The sequence below is a fragment of the Stenella coeruleoalba genome, assembly GCF_951394435.1.
Source record: "Stenella coeruleoalba genome assembly, chromosome: 5".
NCBI lineage: Eukaryota > Metazoa > Chordata > Mammalia > Artiodactyla > Delphinidae > Stenella > Stenella coeruleoalba.
This window is the reverse complement of record NC_137150.1, coordinates 108251223-108275086: the sequence shown is the minus strand read 5'-3', so window position 1 is coordinate 108275086 and position 23864 is coordinate 108251223.

Sequence of the window (23864 nt, the reverse complement as noted above, 5' to 3'; positions counted from 1 at the left end):
TATAGCTGATAATTATTTTTCTTTCAAAGAACAGGTACTACTCTCATTAAAATAAATATAACAATGATTTGGCTAGAGAAAATGTTTCTGCGCTCTATAAATAAAAATATTCAAGTAGAAGTTCATATGCATATCTGTATGGCTTCACTATACCAGAGAATATATTCAAAAGGAGAAAAATATTTTTTCTCCTTTCAATCAATAATAATAGAAGCAATACTTTCTCATTAATTAATAGAGCTTGACTGCCTCAAAGTCTGTCCTAACTTTCATAAACATTTCTCTTTTTTTACTCATCAATTGAGAACTATTTTCCAGTCTTTATAAAATGTTGTATCAGAAAGCTGACCTTCCCCCAAATTTTCAACAAAGGGCAATAATAATAACAATATCAACATTTTTAATATTTTGGATTATTAAAAATTTTTTATTGCAGTATAGTTGATTTACAATGTTGTGCTAGTTTCAGGTATATAGCAAAGTGAATCAGTTATATATATACATATATCCATTAATTTTTAGATTCTTTTCTCATATAGGTCATTACAGAGTATTGAATAGAATTCCCTGTGCTATACAGTATGTCCTTTTTAGTTATCTATTTTAACAGAGGAATGGATAAAGAAGAGTGGCACATATATATTATGGAATATTACTCAGCCATGAAAAAGAATGAAATATGCCATTTACAGAAACATGGATAGACCTAGGGATTTTCATACTGAGTGGAGTAAGTTAGAGAAAGACAAATATCACATGATATCGCTTATATGTAGAATCTTTAAAAAATGGTACAAATGAACTTATTTACAAAACAGAAATAGAGTCACAGATGTAGAAAATAATATCAACTTTGAATTGACCTGTCATAAACATGGAAATTGACAAAGATCATAAAGTGAATGCCTGGTATCAAAGAGAATAAACTGTTAGAAAAAGGAAATTCAAAGGCAAGGTTTTCAAGAAAATTTAGCTCTATAGGAAAAGATATGATAATCTACACGTGGTTGTAATATTGCTGTGTCAAAATGTGCAGTACTGGAGCTTCTGTTGTTAGGAATCTTCTTCATCCCCTTCAGTTGTTTATAGGCCTGTTTTTAAAACTTGATTCTGTTTTTTTCTTCTGGCAAAAGAGAATAGCAAATTCTAGACACTGGATATGCTTAATAAGGTTGGTAAAGTGTTAGGTACTAAGAAAAGGCCCATACCTCAATGTTTCTGTGAACAAAATATATGTCCAGAATTTAACATTTCTGCTCATTGTGGTGGCTCCAATAATGGGAGATGTATGTTGATAGGTGGCATGTGGTAGGGTAGAGTGGAATTTAAAGTAATGTTTCGATGACATTGCTGTTTTTGAAGCAAATTGACACAAGAGAAATTGCAAGAATTGGTAGACAAGGCCTTTATAACTATTTATTAAATAAAGTAAATTTGATTAAAACAATCAGTTGTTTGAGTATTCATAGAGTTAGGAGTGTCACAGAGTCATTATAAGAATAAACCTTGGAAAGAAACATGTGAGTTTGAATCCAAGATCTTTCACTTACCAAGAGCTTTTGGCTGAAGTAATTTGATTAGTGCCTTGAGCCTGTTTTCTAATGTGTTCTAAGTGGGAAAAAAAAAAACAACCTTAAATAATAGAGTGGCTATGAGAATTAAATAAAATAACACATATGAAATAGCATCTATAAAATATTTAACTGAATGATTGCTATCTAATAGGTATTTACTAAGTAATTTTTAATATAAAGATATAAATTTCAGTATTTAAGATAAAATTATTGAAATATTGGTATATGACAACACATTCAATGAACATACAGGTATAGTTTTATTTTATTAGTTGTTTTCTTTATTATACCTGATTAAATTTTGAAAGTCTTCATCATACAGATGTATCCATAACATACAAGAATAAAAATATATTAATAAGAATATGACGGTTAAGGAAAATTAAATTTAGAGCAGACTCACCCTGGAGTCTCTCTTGCTTCCCTACTGGCCCCAGAGAAATAAGCTGCTGTTGTGTGAACCATTTATGGTAGAGATTGCATGGTAGGGAATGTGGGCTGAGCCCAGGAACTGAGGCCCTACTTGGGCCAACAGCCTGAAAAAGAACTGAAACCTTCAATGACTTGAATGTCTTTGGAGTGGATTCTCCTCTTGTTAAATCTACAGATGAGAATGCAGCCTGGTTAACTGACAAGTTTATTGCAGCTTGATGTGACCTTGAAAGAAAGAACCAAACTATGTCATAGCTGACTCGTGATCCAAAGAAACTGTGACATCTGTGTTGTTTTAAGCCACTTAGTTTGTGCTAACTTGTTATGGGGCAATAGAAAACTAACAAATGTCCCTTCATTTCCTACTGATTTTGACCAAATTATTTTTTATATTCTTGGTGTCTCCTAACAGCAAGCATTTCTGCATCTCTTCTTTGCATAATTGATCTCTTCTCAGGTGTAGACTCCTCCTACATAATTCTGTGGTTAAGCTTTCTCTGCTCTTTTTTAAAAATCTAGTTTAAAGGTGGTAGATCAAGAACATACTTGTTCTCAACCTCTCCTATTAGTATCCCAAGAGAGGGATGAAAGATGTGAGTGTGATCTATCATTTTAAGTGAGAAGATCCTCAATACTTAATCAGCAATATATATTAGACATTCTTTCCAGTAAACTAGCAAATCTCCATTCTGTGGGACAGAAAGTTTTGCCTTTTACCAATGGCTCACAGTCTGACTGTATTTAAAGGAGAACTCAAAATAGAATTTCTGATAAAAGTAAATCTTTACTGAATATTTTTGAAAAATGTAATAATCACAACATAGATAAAATTGCAACATCTTAATATTATAATACTTTAATGTTTGTAGCATATACTAATGTATTTTTTCTTCATTTGACTTTTACAACATACCTGCAAGATGATTTTATTAGTGCCAGTTTTTACATAAAGAAACAGATTCAGAAGGATTAAGTAGTATACCCAAAATTAAAAAGCTAATTAAACATTGAGACTAAAACTGTAATTCAAATGTAGCTGTGTCTATGCTTTCTTCACTAAATCAGTGAATTTTAATCTCTGCTACCTAGATCTTCTAAATGCTAACCCTCTTAATCTATTCCATACCTATACCAACATTACTAACACAAAAAAAATTCTGACAAGTAAGTTCTTTCATCATTTTAACATACTTTGATTAATAATATATATACATTTAAAAAGTTCTTTACTTTTAAAACATTTTAAAGTCACTTTTCATTTAATGTTGATTTCATCATTTGATGATGATTTTTTAGTAATCTTAAATAGAAAATTGTGTAATAGTTCACCCACACTTTAATTGTTAGGGGTAATGTTGGATTGGAGTTGAATAAATTCATAATAAAATAAATAAATAAAACATGAGAGAAATATACTTCCTTTCTTTGTCCAATTGTTATCTGAACCTGTAATCTCTTTAACCTTAAGCCTTATATCTTTCAACCAGAAGCTAGACAGTACATGGAATGCTAGAGCAAACCATGACTGTAAGCGTTAACTATTCTAGTCATTTTATTTGTATGTGAGGAGCTTGAACCCAATACAGGGGAAGATATGTTTAAGTCATACTTAATTGAAGAAATGACTAGGAGCAAAAATTTGATATTTTAACTTCAGTATTCTTTACAGTATTGACTTCTTACATAATCACATTTTTCAATGCAAAACTCCCTAGAGACTCTTGCTAAGTATAGATAACTTGATTACAGAAAGAAAAAGTGATTCAACATCAAGTGGAAATAAATCTTGGTTGGAAAAAAAGTAATTCAGACTCTAGTTAAAGAAAAGTTTGACTCTATCATCAGGAGTCTGTATCTTAGGTATAAATGATGCCAGGCAATGTCTGCATGAGCTGAGGTTCAGTAAAAGAAATAGAAATAAGTCTTGGTGTTTTAGGCAGGAAATTATTTAATACAGATCATAAGCTTCTTATACCATTAACAGGCTACAAGGAATGGAAGTCTGTGAACTAATGTGTGACTATTAATTTCAAGATAAATCTACTGTAGCTGAATTCCAAAGGTCAGAAAGCATCTGTCATTATTTTTACAACCACTTCTCTCACCCTCAGCTGCCTGATAGCCAGGAATCTGGAAACCAGGTCCTGAAATATGGAGGCTGGCAACCACAAACAACTAGATCTAACATCTTTCATTCCAGCCTTTAAAGCCATGGGAAGATGGCCTCTACATCATTTTCACTTTTCATAATTCATTTGAGTGCTTCTCATTTTCAAAACTTAATTTAACTTAGATTACTCTTAGCTACATAGGGACCTAACAAATGTGAAATTTTAATATATTTGTCCCATTATAAGGGAAGGAATATTAAAAGTAGTGTGAAGGTATGGTAAATATCCATAAACTATATTCATCTCTATCTCAACACGAAGCATAAATAGAAAAGCCATAAAATGTAGGGAAAATACTTAAAACTTGAAAAAGACTAGTTAAATATGATTAACATTCTACTCTACTATATTTTATTTTTGGCTGCGTTAGGTCTTAGTTGAGGCACGTGGGATCTTTGTTGAGGCATGAGGGATCTTACCCCGTGGCGTGTGCGCTCTTCGTTGTGGTGTGCGGGCTTGTCTTTAGCTGTGGTGCACAGGCTCCAGGGCACCTGGGCTCTGTACTTGTGGTGCACGGGTTCCAGAGTGTGCGAGCTCTGTAGTCTGCATCACTTGGGCTCTAGTTGAGGCACACGAGTGCAGTAATTGTGGCACCAGGGCTTAGTTGCCCCGTGGCATGTGGGATCTTAGTTCCCAGACCAGGGATTGAACCTGTATCCCCTGCATTGCAAGGCAGATTCTTTACCACTGGACCACCAGGGAAGTCCCTCTACTGTGTTTTATTACTCCAAACCAGAATATCTTTCTCATTCACACATATGGGAAATTGTGAAAACATATAGAAAAATTCACAATAACATATCTATTAAACTTCATTATTATACTCTATATTAGTGGAATGTTAATTTATCTCAAGTACAACATTTTGCATGAGGCATAATTAAGAAAGACCACAGAAAAAGTTATATACATACATTTAAAAATAAAAAAAATAACATCTAAATATGTTTTCAATTGTATGATAACCCATAAGTAAAAATGTAATATACATGTATTGCAAAATTTAAAAATAAGGATAAACATGGAAAAAAAAGAACAAATCAGACCTAATGTAAGCATTCTAATGACTGTGAAGAGGACAATTACTAGGCAGGGATACAATCTCACATTCTGAGTGAATTTTTTTTTTTGTACATTTTTTTGGATACATGTTACTTTATCAGTGGAATGTTACCTTTTAGCTAAAAACAAAAAATGCCTGGTTTATTTTTGTTCTATTGTTATGTCTTTCATTATAGAACTATAAATATTCCCATATTTGTCACAGCAATGCATTTCCTAACATTACATGTAGTAATTTCACTTTAGAAATATACTTTTAAAACTACTTTAAAAAATATGTAGTAAGGTACAGAATGAAAAAAATTTCTTACAAATATGTTGAAATAATTTCTAGGTCCAAGATGGAGTCTATTCTGCCCAGGGGCCATGTCAGCAAACAGAAACTTAGATAATTTTCCTTTCCCTGTAAATGCTCTACTTGACCAGAAATGCAGCATATACAGTCAGATAATTTCCAAACCACAAGCCATCCCTGGGCCCTATCTTTATTTCCTTCTCCTTTTTCACCCCCAACAAGATTGACTATGTGGCCACAGCCAATCAAATATTTTATATTTTTCTCTTTCTTGGCATTTATTCTTTATCCTATAATAGCTTCCTGCCTTCTGCCCCATTTTGTAGTTCTCCCAAAGGACACTGTCCCTATCATGAAGTGTTAAAGTTTGTATAACCTAAGTTGTTTTCTTTAATCATTTTTTAGCAAACGATAATTTCAAAAAAATAATTTAAAGTAACACTGTAATTTATATAACTTTGGTGATATTGTTATTTAACTTGTCTCTCATTTTCAATAGAAAATCTGTGTCTAAAATTATTAGTTTAATGTTAATCATGTGACGTCAGCAGTAGTATAATTCTTTATCTAACGTATATATTTTGTCCCATAGATTTTTTTACAAAAACACATTTTTAGTTAAGCATTTTAGTGTGTAATATTCTTAAATGACCCCAAAGGCTTGAAAGTTTATTTTAATAATTATAGTATATGTTACTGAAATACTAGCTAACTATATGCATTTTTTAAGCAACAAGATTTTTAAACTTATAATAATAAACTTAGACTTATTTAGCCTTAGTGGTTATCCATTTTAGAAAAATATGTAGACTACAGGATAAAACCCAAATAAATGATTCAATGGATATTGGCTAATCATCTATTATATCCCAAATATTATACCAAGCACCTATGTCAGTACCTAATAAATAGAAACTATAAATTTTCTCATAAGTATCCTAAAATCTAGCTATGAAAATAAAATCTTGATACATAAAAAATTAGATAAAGTGTGAAAAATTTAATTTTCAACAGAAATATTTAAAACAAAGACATTAAAAAAAAAGTTTACCTGATAGTAGCTAAAGGGTCTTAATAAACTAGGGAGACACTGAGACATTAAAAATTGGGCATCTGTGTTTAATAAAAAACACATACAAATGAAGCCAACTGACATAATTCTTGGGAATAACTGTTCATTATTACATATGCATTCAGATTTTTTATTTATAAAGTGAAACAAAGAAATTCTGGTTAATAGTTTGTACTATTATTGCTAGATTGTATTTCTTTTGATTCCTTCTTACTGTGCAGTATACAAATACTCAAGGTTCCTAGAGATTCAGTGAAGTATGAGAAATACATGCTTAAGGGTTTCACCTGACACTTAACAGGAGCAAGTTTGTTGTGGGATTTTCCATACTCACCATCACCCAGACCTAAAACTTCATTCAGTGGACAAGAGTGCACAAACCACCAAGTGGACAAAACGTGACCTCATTTGAATGTAACTGCTGAAGGTTGCTACTCTTGGCTACCTAGCTGAGCAAGCTTTCCTCAAGTTTTTTCAAGAAAATGAAAGCAATGCACCCTATATTTAAATAAATTAATACTTTCTTCTTCACTTATCATTACATCTCCTCATCACATCATTTGCAATTTTCCAGGTGACAAAATAGTGGGGTTTTTTTTAAGTAAAAGAAATACAACTCCTACTCTGGAGTTTTAGTTTAGCAATATAAAGAATTTCATCTGAAAATTACTTCATGAATAAAGCTCCTCTTACATGTGAAGATAATTTAACATACATTTAATCAATAACATGCTTCTGAACACCAAGCATTAAATTTGTCACATATTTGATTAAACTGAATTTGAAGTGTTCAGGATTCTGTTAGATCTAATTTTAGAAAATTGTTTTTAGTTGTAAACTTTTTCATCAATAAACCAGCAGAAGATTTTATGCAATTCATATTTTACATGTTGGAGGATTGCTTTCTCTTTTACCATTCTTATTTTAAATCATTTTTTAAAGTGACTATTTCCATGGAGACAGTGATATTTGGCAATATCAGCCAAAACATTTTTTAAGTTAGAAAGGTGTCCAGTACTATCTGTAAAGTCATTAAATATGAACAGCTTTACCAGTAACTCCATAGATTTTCCTCTGAGGTTGAAATATGAGGTGTGATTTCATTGGAATATGGTGGTTCTAATATTCTTTTACCTGATAAACATGACATGCTATCAATTTGTGTAGAGTTGGAAAATTTCTTCACCTTATCTCATTATTTTTTCCTTGTAGCTACTCTGAGATAAAAGCTTCACTTTTCAAAAGCACATCTATATTTTCTATCAGACAGAATCAATTTAAAACTGTAAATCTTTGTTTTATCTTTGTGTGTTTAATGAAAATTCAGAAGCAGTTTACAATGAGACAGACTTGAATTAAATATTTTAAGCACTTAATTATTTAATGTGTATATACACATATATACACATCTTTAGAACTTAAAATTTATTTTAGACAAACATAAAATGAATTATGTAAATATATAAGGTAAATTAAACAAAATTGAATCATCTATTCATTAGAGTAATCACATAATTATATTAAGTGTGATTTTCCTATGAAATGTTTTGGATTTTAAAATAAATATTTTTGAAAATAAAAGTTTTTAAAATTTCTCCTCAGAATAATGTAACATTTATATGTATTTTCCTAACAATTAAAAAGTATTTATTTTACAGTATCTCATGATTCATATTCTCAAGACTATCTTCTTAACTAGGAAGGATAAATATTTGGTAAGGGAGGAAAATTGGTGTGATGGGCTAACCCCAGTATTTCCACCACCTTATTACAGGCTTGAAAGGAGATTTTTGAAAACCTTTCTTTCAATTTCTGAGCTTGAGTGTAGAGCATAGAAACCTCCAAGACTGGAAAACAAGAACAAGAAAGACTGTAAAAAAATTTCTTTTAAATTTTTAATAAATGGAAAAGACTATCCAAGAACTACACTACAACTACAAAACATATAACATACATGTAATGGAAATACTAGAAAGAGAAGAGAGAAACAAACAGAAAAAAAATATTTGAAATAACCATGACTTATAATTTTCCCAAATTAATGTCAGCCATGAAACCACAGATCCAGAAAACTCATAAGGCACCAAGCAAGACAAACAAACAAACAAACAAAAATTTTACCTAGGTATACAGTTTTGAAACTATAGGAAAGAAAATCTGAAACAACCCAGGGAGAGGGGAACACCTATAGAAAAACAAACATAAGAATTACATGACTTCCCCTCAGAAACCATGCAAACAAGAAAAGAATGGAGTGAAATGTTTAAACTTCTGAGAGAGAAAAACCACCAGCTTAGAATTCTGTACCCTGCATAATTATCCTTCAAAAGTGAAGGAGAAATAAAGACTTACTCAGACAAAGAAAAACTAAGGGGATTTTTTGCCAGAAGAGCTGTCTTGAAAGAAATGTTAAAAAAAGGTTTTCAGACTGTGAGAAAATAGCATAGGTCAGAAACTCAGATTACATAAAGAATGGAAAAACATCAAAAAAGGAATAAGTGAAAGTAAAATAAAAACTTTATTTTTTCTTATTTTTAATTCACCTAACAGACAACAGTTTCTTCAAAATAACAATACTATCTGTGTTCAGTTATGTGTATATATACACATATATGTTTATATATGTGCTTATATGTAAGTGAAATAAAAGTCAGCAACAATATAAGGGTTGGGAGGAAAGACTTAGGATTATTTTGTAATTATAAAGTACTTACAGTAACTGTGAAACAGTATAGTATTATTTGAAAATGGGCTTGGAATACTTGTAAATGTATTCCAAAATCTAAAAGAACCACTAAAAAAGGTAAAACAAAGTAACATAACTGGTATACCAAGAAAGCATAAAAATGGGATTATACAAAATCCTCCATTAAAATCACAAAAAGTAGAAAGAGAGGAAGACAAAAATAGTAATAAAGAACAACAGAAACAAATTAGAAAACAGTAACAAATATGGCAAATATTAATCCGAGTATATAAATAATCATTTTGAACATCAATGTTCATCAATCACTTTGAACATCAATAAACATCAAATAAAAGACAGAATGTCAGAGTGGATGAAGAAACAAAACCCAAATATGTATCATATACAAAAACCTACTTTACATATAAAGATAAATATAGGTTAAAAGCAAAAAGATGGAGAAAAATATACCATGTTAATGCTAATTAAAAAACAAAACAAACAAAAAACAGGAGTAACTATATTAATTTGATACAGAACAGACTGAAAATGAGGAAAATTATCAGAGATACAGAGAGACATTACCTAATAATAAAGGGGTTAATTCTCCTAGAGGATATACCAACCATTAAACAGCATGTGCCTAAAAACAGAGAGTCAAACTACATGTTGTGAAAAATTGAAAGTAGAAATAGATGAATCTACTATTATAGTTGGAGACTTCAGCACCTGTCTTTCAGAAAGGGATAATTCCATAGGCAGAAAATCAGTAAAAACATAGAATAACTCAAGAACATGATCAATGAACTGTATACAATTGACATCTATAGACTACTTCATCCAATAGCTGAATATACATTCTTCTCAAGATCACTTGGAACATTTACCAAGGTATATCAAATTCTGGGCCATAAATACACTGTAAACATTTTTCAAGAATAGAAATCATACAATGTCTGCTCTCAGACCACATGGAATTAAACTAGAAAACAATAACAGAAAGATACCTGGAAAATCCCAAAATACATGAATTTTAATTAACTCACTTCTAAATAACACATGGGTCAAAGAAGAATCATTAAGAAAAATCTTAAAATATTTTGCACTAAATGAAAATAAAACTTTTCAAAATATGTAAGATACAGCAAAATCAGTATTGTGGGAATTTTTTAGCGCTGAATGCAAATATTACAAAAGAAAAGATCTGAAACCAATTATCTAAGTTTCTACCTTAGGAAACTAAAAAAAACAAGAGCAAATTAAATGCAAAGTAAGCAGAAAAAAAGAAATAATAAAAATTAGAGCATAAATCAACAATATTGAAACCATGAAATCAACAGAGAAAATCAATGAAACTAAAAGCTGTTTTCAAAAGTTCTTTGAAAAGTTCAATAAAATCAGTAAGTCTCTAGCCATTCTAAGAGAAAAGAGAGAGGGTATAAACAACTAATATCAGAAATGAAAAAGGAAACATGACTACAGATCTCATGGACATTAAAAGAATAATAAGTAATTATAAATAACAATTCTATGCCCACATATTTGATAACTTTGATGAAATAGACCAATTCCTTGAAAGACAGAACATGCCCAAACTCACAGAAAAATAGACAATCTGAATAGGTTTATATCTATTCAAGTAATCAGATCAATAGTCAATAACCTTCCAAAACAGAAAACAACAGGTTTAGATGGGTTCACTGGTGAGTTCTAACAAACATTTAAGAATGAAATTGTGCTAATTCTCTACAATCTGTTTCAGGGAATACAGAAGGAAGTCCTTCCTAACTAATTCTATCAAGCAGCATCATCTGCTGATAACAAAACCAAAGGTATCTCAAGAAAATAAAACTATAGAACACTATCTCTAATGAACCTAGATGCAAAATCCTCAACAAAATATTAGCAAATTGAATCCAACAATATATAAGAATAATTATACATCATGACACAGTGGGATTTATCCCAGTTATGCAAGGTTGGTACATTCAAAAATAAATTAATGTAATCCACCACATCAACTGGCTAAAAAAGAATAATCATACAATCATATAAATAGAAACCAGAAAATCATTTTACAAAATCCAACTACCATTTATGATAAAGACTCTCAGTAAATAAGAAATAGTGCAAAACTTGCTCAACTGATAAAGAATGTTTACAAAAACTAATAGCTATTTTTGGATTGGGTTGTTTGTTTTTTTTTTAATATTGAACTGCATGAGCTACTTGTATATTTCAGAGATTAATACTTGTCAGTTGCTTCATTTGCAAATATTTTCTCCCATTCTGAGTGTTGTCTTTTCGCCTTGTTTATGGTTTCCTTTGCTGTGCAAAAGCTTTTAAGTTTCATTAGGTCCCATTTGTTTATTTTTGTTTTTATTTCCGTTTCTCTAAGAGGTGTAAATCAGACAGAGAAAAACAAATACCGTATGCTAACACATATATATGGAATCTTAAAAAAAAAAAAGTGGTTCTAATGAACCTAAGGGTAGGACAGGAATAAAAACACAAACATAGAGAATGGACTTGAGGACACAGGGATGGGGAATGGTAAGCTGGGATGAAGTGAGAGAGTGGCATTGACATATATATACACACTACCAAATGTTAAATAGATAGCTAGTGGGAAGCAGCTGCATAGCACAGGGAGATCATCTTGGTGCTTTGTGACCACGTAGAGGGGTGGGATAGGGAGGGTGGCAGGGAGGTGCAAGAAGGAGGGGATATGTGGATATATGTATACATGTAGCTGATTCACTTTGTTATACAGCAGAAACTAACACAACATTGTAAAGAAATTATACTCCAATAAAGATGTTAAAATAAAAAGATAAAAAGGACATCTAATGGCTAATATCAAACTTTGTTGTGAGACAATATTAAGATTTCCCACTAAGATAAGGACACGGCAATGATGTCCCCTTTCACTACTCCTATTCCAAATCATAGTGGAAGACCTAGATAATTTGATAAGAGAAAAAATAAAATAAAAATATATTAATTAGAAAGAAAGTAATGAAACAGTCTTTCTTTGCAAATGACATGATTTACTATGTATAAAACCAGAAAGAATCAACAAAAAATCCAGGAACTTATAAGAAATTATAGCAATATTGCAAAAGATTAATATACAAAAGTCATTTATTTTCCTATATACCAGCAATGAACAAGTAGAATTTGAAATTGAAAACACAATACCATTTATATTAGCACATACCAAAATGAAATAGGTTAAATTAAGCAAAATATGTACAAAATCTATATGAAAAAAACTAAGATATATTTAAAGAAATCAAGGAACTAAACAGATGGAGAAATAATCCATGTTCATGGACAAGAAGACTCAATATTGTCAAGATGTCAGATCTTCCTAATTTGACCCATAGATTCAATTCTAATCAAAATTCTAGAAAGTTATTTTGCAGATTTTGATAAACTCATCCCAAGTTTACATGGAGAAGCAGAAGACCAAGAATAGCCAATATGATATTGAAGAACAAAGTTGGAGGACTGACACTACCTGAATTCAAGATTTACTATAAAGCTACAATAGTCCAGACAGTGTGTTAATTGTGAAAAAACAGACAAATAGACCAATGGAAAAGAATTGAAAGCTCAGAAATAGACCCATGTAAATATAATGAACTGATCTTTGACAAAAGAGAAAGACAATACACTGAAGCAAGGTAGCCTTTTCAATAAATGGTGCCAGAACAACAAGACATCTATGTGCAAAACAATGGATCTGCTTACAGACTTCATATCGTTCAAAACTATAAAACTCCTAGATGATAACATAGGAGAAAATCTAGATGATTTTGAATTTGATAATTACTTTTTAGATATGACATCAAAGGCATGATCCGTGAAAGAAAGAATTGATAAACTGGGCTTCATTAAAATTGCAAATTTTTACTCTGTGAAAGACATTTTCAAAAGAATGAATAAACAACCCATAGACTGGGAGAAAAAAATGTGTAAGCAACATATTTGATAAAAACTGTTATACATAATATAACAAAAAATAAAGCACTTAAAACACAAAAATAGGAAAACAAAGAACTTGATTAAAAATAGGCCTAAGACCTAACAGACACTTCACCTAAGAAGATATACAGATGGCAAATAAGCCTATGAAAAGATACTCCACATTATGTAACATTATGGAAATGCAGATTAAAACAACAGTGAGATATCACTACACACCTATTAGAATAACCAAAATCCAGAACACTGACATCAAATGCTGGAGAGGATGTTGAACAATGGGAACTCTCTTTCATTACTGGTGGGAGTACAAAATGGTTCAGCCACTTTGGAAGTCAGTTTGGTGGTTTCTTACAAAACTAAACCTACTCTTTTTATAAGATCCAGCCATGGGAGCTGAAAATTATGCCCACACAAAAACTTGCATGTGGATACTTTTACCAACTCTATTCATAATTATCAAAACTTGGAAGCAGAAAAGATGTCCTTAATCTTGAATGAATGTGAATGGATAAGTTGTAGTACCTCCAGACAATGGAATTTTATTCAGCACTAAAAAGAAGTGACTTCAAGCTATGAAAAGCCATGGAAGACTCTTAAACACATATTACTAAGTGAAAGAAACCAATCTGAAAAGACAACATACTTTGTGATTTCAACTATACATTATTCTGTAAAAGGCAAAATTTTGGAGACACTAAAATTATGGTTGCTAGAGGTGGGGAACGAAAGGATGAATTAATGGAGCACAAAGGATTTTAAGGCAGTGAAAATGCTCTGTATGATACAGTAATAAAGGATACATGCCATTATAAATTTGTCTAAACCCACTGAATGTACAACACTAAATGTAAAGCCTAATCTAATCTATGGACTTCGGATGATAATAGTGTGTCAATATAGGTTCATTAATTATATAACAAATATCACTCTGGTGGGCAATGTTAATAGGTAAGGAAGGCTATGCACATGTGGGCACAAGGTATCTGGAATATTTCTGTAACTTCCAAACCTAGAAGTGCTGTTAAAACAAAATAAAAATAATTTCTGAAATAATTCAAGTTCAAACATCAGTTCTGGGGAAGCTGAATGCTTACAACCCTTCCCGCTGTGATTCTGAGAGCCATGCCTCCGCATGAGTAGGGTAGGGATAGTTCATGAGCTGCAAAGTAAGAAACTATCTTAGGTAGAAAACATACTTTAAAATGGAGATTTACATGCAGGAAGTGAATGGGGAGAGTGCTCTCTGGGGGAAAAAGTGTAAGGGATTGTTGGAATAGGGATTAGGCAGAGATAAAGTTTACCTTGCTATAGCAGGAACTGAGGTTTCAGAAAACCCTTTTGGGATCACTGCAGAATTGTTCCAATTGGAGTAAGAGAGCCAGAGCTATGTCTTTGAATTCCCACATCATCACACTTTGGATGCAGGCTGCCCCTGGTGAGGAGTGTAAGGGTGGGTGAAGCAACTATTTTCCTCTATGTGCAATTCAACATTCTATTGGTCATTGGTGTTTCTGCATATGTTGGTGAGTGATGCACTAATTCTTCTTTGTTCCTATCTTTGCAAGGGAGTTTCCACAGTGAACACCCTTGGAAGATCGAGATAGCATGTCCTTCTGGAGCAAAGGAATGCTTACTGCTCAGTAGAAGAAAGACAATGCCTCTATCTAGAGCCAAGGGCAGGCATGCTACTACATATTAGAAAAGATTCAACTTCACTTTGTTAAGAGTCCCTCTTATGTGATGCAACTCAACACATTTATACATATCATCTTTCTCTCTTTATGCCATGCTTTGGGAAATGGTGTTGATATGTTAACTACTACAATTGCACAGAATAATAAAATATCCTTTGTATCTGAATCAGGAGTCTTGTGTCTTCTACTAGTATCCATGACACTTTGACAGGCTAACTTGGTAGCCTGCAAGTAGAGTAAAATCTCAGATCCATCATGGTTCTTGACAGTCATTAGCAGCAAGCACACTTTCAGCAGCTGGGAGGAGTGCCTTGATCCTGAAAAGAGGACCTGGGCAGTATGTATTGACACCCATCCAAAGAACCATGGGGAATCTGCAAAGCAATGTTGAGGGAAGAAACAAGATTTGGGATTCAGCCAGATGTTATGAAAAAGCCCCAAGGGGAAGGGAGAGAGAGAGAGAGATAAAGAAATCTTCTAAAAAAAAATTGGTAGACAGCATTGGGAAGCAAGTTATTTTTAGAAAATGTGAGAATTAGAATCTCAAGTGATTAAATATGCTAGAATGTTTTGATAAAGTTGTAGTGGGAAATGGCTTTGTGTAGGAAAATCTGGACTTCTATTAACATAGGGAAAATACTGTGAAGCCAGTTTCTCAGAGAATCAAGGAATCCTTCAGAATACTTTGAAGCTATGTTATTGAATGCAAGTTCCTGTACCCGATGCACTGTGAGGCCAAACAAACCAAAATATTGGAGTTTGGAGCAGAGTAAAGTTTATTACAGGGCCAAGAATGGAGAACAAGTGGCTTATGCTCAAAAGACTCAAACTTCCTGAGGAGAAGAATTTATAGGCAAAATTTGGGTTAAGGACTACAGGATGTGTGACTTTCTTCTGATTGATGGTAAAGTAACAGGGTGGTGTTCCAGGACTCCTGTGTTCAACTTCCACTGAGGAAAGCCTTAGTTTCTATAGAACTCAAAGATATATTGCTGTGTATATTCCCGGAGAAGGAGCCAGGACCCTGGCCCACAGCTGCACTATTGCTTCTTGACCGCTCCTCTTTTGTTTCTCAAACGTTCCTTCATTTCTCTGATTAGCAACTGTTTGAATCTTCCCTTTGGTACTCATGGAAGGTCTAGGAGGATAAAGCCTTTTTCCTGCAAAGAAGAAACAGGGGACACTGAAAGGCTTTTTTACCCAGGAAAGCCCTACAAGGTGTTGCTCAGTGTCAGTTAAAATATATAGTTAATTCCAAAATATAAATAAGAAGTATTTTTCTTAGCAGAAAACTGATCATTTTTCAAGTATACATAAACTTTAATACAATGTTATAACAAACACAAGTAAAGCAAAATAAAAACAAAAAAATTCCATGGAGTAGCTGATTGTTTTTGTATATAGTATACAAGTTACAGACCTCAAACATGTAATCTCAGCAGTAATATTGCAGGAGAAAGGGGCAGTGAGGGAATGGTCATGTCTCAGGTCTTGGGCGAGTTCCCAAGACCGGCTGCCAAGTGAAGATCCTTGGCTTTGAGCAGGAAAGAATTCAAGAGCAAGCCAAATTAAAGGGAAAGCAAGTTTATTTAGAGAGATACACATTTCATAGGCAGAATCAGCACTGTATCAGGAGATGAGAGGTGCCCTGGAGCATAAGGGTTGTTGGTTTTTATGGGCTGGGTAATTTCATAGGCTAACAAGTGGGAGGATTATTCCAACTATTTTAAGAAAGGGGTGGAGATTTCCGGGAATTGGGCCACCACCCACTTTTTGACCTACTATGGTCAGCCTCTGAACTGTCATGACACCTGTGGGTGTGTCACTTAGCATGCTAATATATTATAATGAGCATATAATGAGGCTCAAGGTCTATGGGAAGTCCAATCTTCTATCATCTTGGGCCTAGTTGGTTCCAACCAGTTTTTTTCATATCCTGTTTTTATCAACGGTTGTGTCAGTATTTCAACAGATGTGTCCTGCTCCCTTCCCTCTTGTCTCAGCAGTATACTACTTATTAACTGATTAAGCAGCAGTGTTATTTTGAAAAGAATATGGTAACTACTGAATTAACTTAAAATAAATCATTTTTTCAGATTTAAAATCTCATTCCTTTGTTTTTCTCTTCAAATGTCAATTATGAACATTCTAGTTGTCAGTGCTCTACTTGATACAAGATATGGATGGGAAAATATAGCATGAAATTCACTCCAAAGTTATGGCTTTAAATGAGAAAACAATCAATTTTTTCTCCCCGTGGAAAATGTACTAAGAAGATCTATAGGAAAATAATGGAAACAGTAGTTAGCTGTGCTGAAGCAGCTGATATCCAGACAGATAAAAGGATTTACATATAATCAAGACTTAGAAAATTATAACATATTAAATCATTTTAAAACAGTTATGTAGATAAAAATGGATGTCAGAAAAGAGGTTAGCTATAGAACAATACATTACCAATTTTATGAAACATTTTTAATCTCATTGTTTCTCTATTAGCAATAAATGATTTGGGTTTGTTGGGTTTTTTTTCATTGAATCTTTAAAGAGGTTGAGATATTAATGAAATTTTATTCTTATAAGGAGAAAGACTATCTGCATTAATATTTGTCAATAATGAAAAATACATAGTATTTTAATTGACTCTGGATTTAAGATAAATTATAGGGAAAGAACATAGATCTCTGAGAAAAAGGAATTTGAACCTGTGGAAAGACATTCATCATCTCATAGTGAAAATTAGTTCATAATTACCAAAATGAAATTTGAGGGAAACATTACTATTTATAAATTCTCTTGATACTTAATTTTCTGTGTCACCTTGACTGAACTGTTGGATGCTCAGACATTTTGTTAAATATTATTCTAGGTGTGTCCATGAGGATGTTTCTAGACAAGATTTATAATTGAATAGGTAGACTGAGTAAAGCAAGTTGCTCTCCTTAGCATGGATGAGTCTCATTCAACCAACTGAGGGCCCAAATAGAACAAATGGATGGGTAAGAGGGAACCCCTCCTGCCTAAGTGCTTGACCTAGGACATTGGTCTTCTACCCTCAAACTAGAAATTACACCATCAGCTCTCCTGGTTCTCAGACCTTTGGACTTAGATGGGAACTACACCACAGGCTTTTCTGGGTCTCTAGCTTTTTGAATACAGATCTTGGGACTTCTAAGACTCCAGAATCATGTGAGCCATCTGTACTCCCCACCTTATTCAGAGTATTTCAGCATGTGAAAAATGCATTCATTCTACAAAGTCTACAGTTCCCTGAAAATGACACACAGATATAAAAAAATATTTGACAGAAATGTTGAAGTCAAAGAAATGGTGTTCTGGTAAATGTTTAACATCCAGCTCTCCAAAGAATGTAAAGGGGCTGGTTTGAAGTTTTTGCTAATTTCCATGGTGTTAAATCTTCCACCAAGGTTGTTTCATGTAGCAGTGTAACATCATAGAATGCAAATTTTTTAGAAAGTGTAAGTCAGCTGTGTCTGGCACACCATGCATGAAACACACGTGAAAACATTATGCCCACAACTGAAAAAAAAAGTGAAAGTTTCAAAGGATGATGGTTGTTGCTTTTAATAGACAGATGTAGAATTGATTATAAGAGATTTCTAATTTGGGATGATTTGCATCAAATAACCTTCAACTTACCTGACTGACTTTTTCAATGAATGTGTTCTTCCAACTTGAAAAATGTTTTTCAATATTATTAATTTATTAACGTATGAAAACTGTTTCTTACAACATTGCCTATTAAAAAAAATTCTGTTTTTATTCTTTGCCTCTTTACCAAGTCCCCAGTTTTCAGCTAAATATTTTCTGGATAAATATAACATTTCTGCCTCAAAAAGAAAGGTAGATAAAATATATATTTCCATCTTCATAGCTATGTCTTGCTTATTTCATGCTAAAACAAGAGGCTTTAAGTGAGAAGCTACGAGACAAAAATATTTTGCTTAATCTCATGAAGGTGACTCCAAGCTCTGTGAGACCTTAATTTTCAAAAATTATTTACACAATTATATGTCATAAAATTTTACACCAATTATTCAGTAATAGAATGTATTTACTTCATTTGTAGCCAACATGTAACATTAGTATGATAGCATTAATACAGTCACAAGAAAATAATGTGATTAATACAATACTTGTTTTTTTTTTTTAACATCTTTATTGGGGTATAATTGCTTTACAATGGTGTGTTAGGTTCTGCTTTATAACAAAGTGAATCAGTTATACATATACATATGTTCCCATATGTCTTCCTTCTTGCGTCTCCCTCCCTCCCACCCTCCCTATAACACCCCTCCAGGCTGTCACAAAACACAGAGCCAAAATCCCTGTGCCATGCGGCTGCTTCCCACTAGCTATCTACCTTATTATGTTTGTTAGTGTGTATATGTCCATGACTCTCTCTCGCCCTGTCACAGCTCACCCTTCCCCCTCCTCATATACTCAAGTCCATTCTCTAGTAAGTCTGCGTCTTTATTCCTGCCTTACCCCTAGGTTCTTCATGACATTCTTTTTTCTTAAATTCCATATATATGTGTTAGCATATGGTATTTGTCTTTTTCTTTCTGACTTACTTCACTCTGTATGACAGACTCTAGGTCTATCCACCTCATTACAATTAGCTCAATTTCATTTCTTTTTATGGCTGAGTATTATTCCATTGTATATATGTGCCACATCTTCTTTATCCATTTATCTGATGATGGGCACTTAGGTTGTTTCCATCTCCGGGCTATTGTAAATAGAGCTGCAATGAACATTTTGGTACATGACTCTTTTTGAATTTTGTTTTTCTCAGGGTATATGACCAGTAGTGGGATTGCTGGGTCATATGGTAGTTCTATTTGTAGTTTTTTAAGGAACCTCCATACTGTTCTCCATAGTGGCTGAACCAATTCACATTCCCACCAGCAGTGCACGAGTGTTCCCTTTTCTCCACACCCTCTCCAGCATTTATTGTTTCTAGATTTTTTGATGATGGCCATTCTGACTGGTGTGAGATGATATCTCATTGTAGTTTTGATTTGCATTTCTCTAATGGTTAATGATGTTGAGCATTCTTTCATGTGTTTGTTGGCAGTCTGTATATCTTCTTTGGAGAAATGTCTATTTAGGTCTTCTTCCCATTTTTGGATTGGGTTGCTTGTTTTTTTGCTATTGAGCTGCATGAGCTGCTTGTAAATTTTGGAGATTAATCCTTTGTCAGTTGCTTCATTTGCAAATATTTTCTCCCATTCTGAGGGTTGTCTTTTGGTCTTGTTTATGGTTTCCTTTGCTGTGCAAAAGCTTTGAAGTTTCATTAGGTTCCATTTGTTTATTTTTGTTTTTATTTCCATTACTCTAGGAGGTGAGTCAAAAAAGATCTTGCTATGATTTATAACAAAGAGTGTTCTGCCTATGTTTTTCTCTAAGAGTTTTATAGTGTCCAGCCTTACATTTAGGTCTTTAATCCATTTTGAGCTTATTTTTGTGTATGGTGTTAGGGAGTGCTCTAATCTCATACTTTTACATGTACCTGTCCAGTTTTCCCAGCACCACTTATTGAAGAGGCTGTCCTTTCTCCACTGTACATTACTGCCACCTTTATCAAACATAAGGTGTCCATATGTGCGTGGGTTTATCTCTGGGCTTTCTATCCTGTTCCATTGATCTATCTTTCTGTTTTTGTGCCACTACCATACTGTCTTGATTACTGTAGCTTCATAGTATAGTCTGAAGTCAGGGAGCCTGATTCCTCCATCTCTGTTTTTCATTCTCAAGATTGCTTTGGCTATTCGGGGTCTTTTTTGTTTCCATACAAATTGTGAAAATTTTTGTTCTAGTTCTGTGAGAAATACCAGTAGTAGTTTGATAGGTATTGCATTGAATCTGTAGATTGCTTTGGGTAGTAGAGTCATTTTCACAATGTTGATTCTTCCAATCCAAGAACATGGTATACCTCTCCATCTATTTGTATCATCTTTAAATTCTTTCATCAGTGTCTTATAATTTTCTGCATACAGGTCTTTTGTCTCCTTAGGTAGGTTTATTCCTAGATATTTTATTCTTTTTGTTGCAATGGTAAGTGAGAGTGTTTTCTTGATTTCACTTTCAGATTTTTAATCATTAGTATATAGGAATGCCAGAGATTTCTGTGCATTAATTTTGTATCCTGCCACTTTACCAAATTCATTGATTAGCTCTAGTAGTTTTCTGGTAGCATCTTTAGGATTCTCTATGTATAGGATCATGTCATCTGCAAACAGTGACAGCTTTACTTCTTCTTTTCCGATTTGGATTCCTTTCATTTCCTTTTCTTCTCTGATTGCTGTGGCTAAAACTTCCAAAACTATGTTGAATAAGAGTGGTGAGAGTGGGCAACCTTGTCTTATTCCTGATCTTAGTGGGAATGCTTTCAGTTTTTCACATTTGAGGATGATGTTTGCTGTGGGCTTGTCATATATGGCCTTTATTATGTTGAGGAAAGTTCCCTGTATGACTACTTTCTGCAGGGTTTTTATCATAAATGGGTGTTGAATTTTGTCAAAAGCTTTCTCTGCATCTATTGAGATGATCATATGGTTTTTCTCCTTCAATTTGTTATTATGGTTTATCACATTGATAGATTTGCATATATTGAAGAATCCTTGCATTCCTGGAATAAACCCCACTTGATCATGGTGTATGATCCTTTTTATGTGCTGTTGGATTTGTTTGCTACTATTTTGTTGAGGATTTTTGCATCTATGTTCATCAGTGATATTGGCCTGTAGTATTCTTTCTTTGTGACATCCTTGTCTGGTGTTGGTATCAAGGTGATGGTGGCCTCATAGAAGGAATTTGGGAGTGTTCCTCCCTCTGCTATATTTTGGAAGAGTATGAGAAGGATAGGTGTTAGCTCTTCTCTAAATGTTTGATAGAATTCGCCTGTGAAGCCATCTGGTCCTGGGCTTTTGTTTGTTGGAAGATTTTTAATCACAGTTTCAATTTCAGGGCTTGTGATTGGTCTGTTCATATTTTCTATTTCTTCCTGATTCAGTCTTGGCAGGTTGAGTATTTCTAAGAATTTGTCCATTTCTTCCAGATTGTCCATTTTATTGGCATAGAGTTGCTTGTAGTAATCTCTCATGATCTCTTTTATTTCTGCAGTGTCAGTTGTTACCTCTCCTTTTTCTTTTCTAATTCTATTGATTTGAGTCTTCTCTCATTTTTTCTTGATGAGTCTGGCTAGTGGTTTATCTATTTTGTTTATCTTCTCAAAGAACCAGCTTTAGTTTTATCGATCTTTGCTATTGTTTCCTTCATTTCTTTTTCATTTATTTCTGATCTGATTTTTATGGTTTCTTTCCTTCTGCTAGCTTTGGGATTCTTTTGTTCTTCTTTCTCTAATTGCTTGAGGTGCAAGGTTAGGTTGTTTATTCGAGATGTTTCCTGCTTCTTAAAGTGAGCTTGTATTGCTATAAACTTTCCCCTTAGAACTGCTTTTGCTGCATCCCATAGGTTTTGGGTCGTTTTGTCTTCATTGTCATTTGCTTCTAGGTATTTTTTTATTTCCTCTTTGATTTCTTCAGTGATCACTTCATTATTAAGTAGTGTATTGTTTAGCCTCCATGTGTTTGCATTTTTTACAGATCTTTTCCTGTAATTGATATCTACTCTCATGGCGTTGTGGTCGGAAAAGATACTTGATACAATTTCAATTTTCTTAAATTTACCAAGGCTTGACTTGTGACCCAAGATATGATCTATCCTGGAGAATGTCCATGAGCACTTGAGGAAAATGTGTATTCTGTTGTTTTTGGATGGAGTGTCCTATAAATATCAATTAAGTCCATCTTGTTTAATGTATCATTCAAAGCTTGTGTTTCCTTATTTATTTTCATTTTGGATGATCTGTCCATGGGTGAAAGTGGGGTGTTTAAGTCCCCTACTATGAATGTGTTACTGTCTATTTCCCCTTTTATGGCTGTTAGTATTTGCCTTATGTATTGAGGTGCTCCTATGTTGGGTGCATAAATATTTACAATTGTTATATCTTCTTCTTGGATCGATCCCTTGATCATTATGTAGTGTCCTTCTTTGTCTCTTTTAATACTCCTTATTTTGAAGTCTATTTTGTCTGATATGAGAATTGCTGCTCCAGCTTTCTTTTGGTTTCCATTTGCATGGAATATCTTTTTCCATCCCCTTACTTTCAGTCTGTATGTGTCTCTAGGTCTGAAGTGGGTCTCTTGTAGACAGCATATATAAGGGTCTTGTTTTTGTATCCATTCAGCTAATCTGTGTCTTTTGGTGGGAGCATTTAGTCCATTTACATTTAAGGTAATTATCAATATGTATGTTCCTATTCCCATTTTCTAAATTGTTTTGGGTTCGTTATTATAGGTCTTTTCCTTCTCTTGTGTTTCTTGCCTAGAGAAGTTCCTTTAGCATTTGTTGTAAAGCTGGTTTGGTGGTGCTGAACTCTCTCAGCTTTTGCTTGTCTGTAAAGGTTTTAATTTCTTCATCAAATCTGAATGAGATCCTTGCTGGGTAGAGTAGTCTTGGCTGCAGGTTTTTCTCCTTCATCACTTTCAGTATGTCCTGCCACTCTCTTCTACTTGTAGTGTTTCTGCTGAGAGATCAGCTGTTAACCTTATGGGGATTCCCTTATGTGTTATTTGTTGTTTTTCCCTTGCTGCTTTTAATATGCTTTCTTTGTATTTAATTTTTGACAGTTTGATTAATATGTGTCTTGGCCTATTTCTCCTTGTATTTATCCTGTATGGGACTCTCTGTGCTTCCTGGACTTGATTAGCTATTTCCTTTTCCATATTAGGGAAGTTTTCAACGATAATCTCTTCAAATATTTTCTCAGTCCCTTTCTTTTTCTCTTCTTCCTCTGG